This window comes from Cupressus sempervirens, chromosome 10, assembly GCF_028749045.1.
Source record: "Cupressus sempervirens isolate cs-2001-9-10 chromosome 10, ASM2874904v1, whole genome shotgun sequence".
Classification (NCBI taxonomy): Eukaryota; Viridiplantae; Streptophyta; class Pinopsida; order Cupressales; family Cupressaceae; genus Cupressus; species Cupressus sempervirens.
Genome location: NC_143127.1, coordinates 646,457,485 through 646,460,715, shown reverse-complemented (window position 1 = coordinate 646,460,715; position 3,231 = coordinate 646,457,485). Strand labels below are relative to the sequence as shown.

Genomic DNA, 3,231 nt, shown 5'->3' with positions numbered 1-3,231 from the left:
TTAGAATATTGAAATTTCAAAATTCCATCTACTAATATCAAATCAGTATGCATTCTTTGACATTTTTGTATTTAATATTAAAATTAATTGTTCTTCTTGTTTCAGAAATCTTCAAATGAACTCATGGGAATGTCTTTAGTACTTCAACTCAATGGAAACATGTATAAAAAGTTACATGGCTTCATAGGTAGTTTCCTCAAATCCCCACAGTTAAAGAATTGATAACTGTGGAGATAGAGAAGTATGTGCTAGATTTCATGAGACGTTGGAATGATGGACAAGTTGTTTACATTGAAGATGAAACCAAAAAGGTAAGAAATGAATATAATACAAATACATAGAAACAAATACATTCATATTTGTTATAACATTTTTGATTTTCGCAATTAACATTGATTTTGGAATAGATAGCTTTTCAAGTGTTCTTAAAGGCCCTAATGAGTCTTAAACCTAGAAAAGATTTGGAATATCTAAAATAGGAATATGTTTATCATCCCCGTGCTTCACCTCTGTAAACATCACTTAGATTCAATGAGTTCTAAGCATTCCATTTATTCTCCTAAGAGATGAAACACACTAGCCAACTTCACCAAGAATCTAAGGACAAAGAACCAATCTTGCCCACTTTATATAGAAGGAAGATTAATCCATGCCCATATAACTCATACTATGGATTCATTATACCAAATTCTATATGGGATTATTATGCATAGATGGAGTTCCTTAGCAAACATTTTTTCAACAATGATTTTTGTTTGGATTGAGGGCATACCAGATTCTTGATCACCGCCATAGACTAAAGTTGGTATACCGGCCTTTAAGAATGTCCAATAGAATTGGTATGATGTGATCAATATATCTCTAGAATCATAGATGGAGTTCCTTGGCAAACATTTTTTCAACAATGATTATATTTTGGATTGAGGGCATACCAGATTCTTGATCACCACCATAGACTAAAGTTGGTATACCGGCCTTTAAGAATGTTGAACATAATTGGTATGATGTGATCAATATATCTCTAGAATCATAAGTCACAACCTGCAAACATGTGAGCCAAGTAATCTACCACTTATATTTGTATGAAGTGCCTTCGACACATCTTCCCTATTGAAGTATGTAAATACTTCATTGTCAATAAATGCATCAACATCTTGTTTTGGTTGAAAAAACTTTGAGGCAACAATGAATTTTATTTTTCTAAAACTTGGTAGCTTTACTCTATAATGTCCTTTCTTGTAATTGAATGTTTAATAGATGATTATTTGAGATAACATCATAATATTTACTAAACCCATATCCACATTAAGTATTCCTTCTACTTTTGCACAATCCTCTAATAAAGTGCTACTACCATATCATTAAACCCACTATGTAGAGGTGTTGCAAACTTTTTGACTCCATCTATAAGTTTTATCTGAGATTTTCCCATTTGACCACAAAAAGGGTCTATTCTTTATACTAAACTCAATATCCAAAAAAGGATTCCCTAGAGAGATTCTTTTTAGATATATCGGCTTTTAGTAATCTTTTTGTTCGATTGCAGAACAAGAGTTGTAAGTAGAGGAACATAGTGCCCTACACAACTCTCCCATGTGATGTAAAAATCTACATCTTTGAACTCTGGGAATTTCTTATACCAATTCAAAATGAAATCCGTATTGTCTGTGACAACATCGGTACCATTAAAATTTTCATAGTCCTTTGTGTTATTTGAATATGAGAAACCCACTCCAATTGGGCTCTCAACATAAAACAAAATTTGTTTATTTATTCCAAGAGTACTTATTGTCCTCCAAAATGCAACACTTAGGTTTGAAATGGTCATGCTCCAGAAATGCTCAATACCTAGTGATGAACATCCAGACCCTCTAATTAGCCATAAGGCTAATGGCCGTGACGTGGGTGCAGAATTATCAGCTTCCAAAAAATAATAAAATAGGACTTTGTCTACACTGATGATGACATATCCATCATTCTGTTTGAACCTTACATAAGTTTTCCCTAGCAACCTCTTCACAAGATCAGATTTTGGAGCTCTCATTGCACCTGAACCAATCAACAGAATATCTAGTTGAAAGAATAAAAGACTTTTGCCATTTTAAAGCCTGGAATCCATCTCAAAAAGCCTACCCAACTTAATTGGAGTGATTAATTTATAATTATTTACTTTTATGTATATTAGCCTATTACGATATTGAAATTTCAGAATTCCATCTACTAATATTAAATCAGTATGCATTCTTTGACATTTTTCTATTTAATATTAAAATTAATTGTTCTTCTTGTTTCAGAAATCTTCAAATGAACTCATGGGAATGTCTTTAGTACTTCAACTCAACAGAAACGTGCAGAAAAAAGTTACATGGCCTCATAGGTAGTTTCGTCAAATCCCCATACTAAAAGAATAGATAACTGTGGAGATAGAGAAGTATGTGCTAGATTCCATGAGACACTGGAATGATGGACAAGTTGTTTACATAGAAGATGAAACCAAAAAGGTAAGCGATGAATATGATACAAATGCATAGGAACAAATACATTTGTATGTGCTATAAAGTTTTTGGTTTTGACAATTAACATTGATTTTGGAATAGATAGCTTTTCAGGTGTTCTTAAAGGCTCTAATAAGTCTTAAACCTGGAAAAGATTTGGAATATCTAAAATAGGAATATGTTTATTGTCTTCATGCTTCACCTCTATAAGCATCACTTAGATCCAACGAGTTCTAAGAATTACATTTATTCTCCTGAGAGATGAATTCATGTTGAACCACTACTCATGAAACATGGTTCAATGAATTTGACTTAAAATCACACAGTTAAATTCTGATAGCAATATCACAATTTGACTTGCTGTGAAAATTATTTCCTACAATAAATAACTTTTTAGATCCTGTCAAAAGCCTCAACGATTCTTAATCCTCGTGATAAATTTGAATGAGCAGATTTGATGACTGTCTCAATTATTTCATTGTGTTTTGTTTCATTATGATTCTAATTTCCCAATCATTCATATTCTGTAACGCTAAATATATAACCTAATACTAATATTTTATCAAATTATCTTTCGTATTTGCAATTGGAGTAATATTATTCGTCAAAAACCGATCAAAGCGAATATGATCAAGAAAGCCCAAACCTTGCATTTATGATAAATTTCCAGTAGAAAACTTGGGCATGATGGGTACTTTGTCGATAATAAAGGGGTTGGGGAAAATGTTCAAAATGA

The 3,231-nt window shown here is 32.1% G+C and overlaps 1 pseudogene; it reads right to left on the bottom strand.

The window, feature by feature from the left end:
• Window positions 1–1,034: 1,034 nt before the first annotated feature.
• LOC149535481 (serine carboxypeptidase-like 45) lies at window positions 1,035–2,119 on the bottom strand (annotated as a pseudogene).
• Window positions 2,120–3,231: the final 1,112 nt, after the last annotated feature.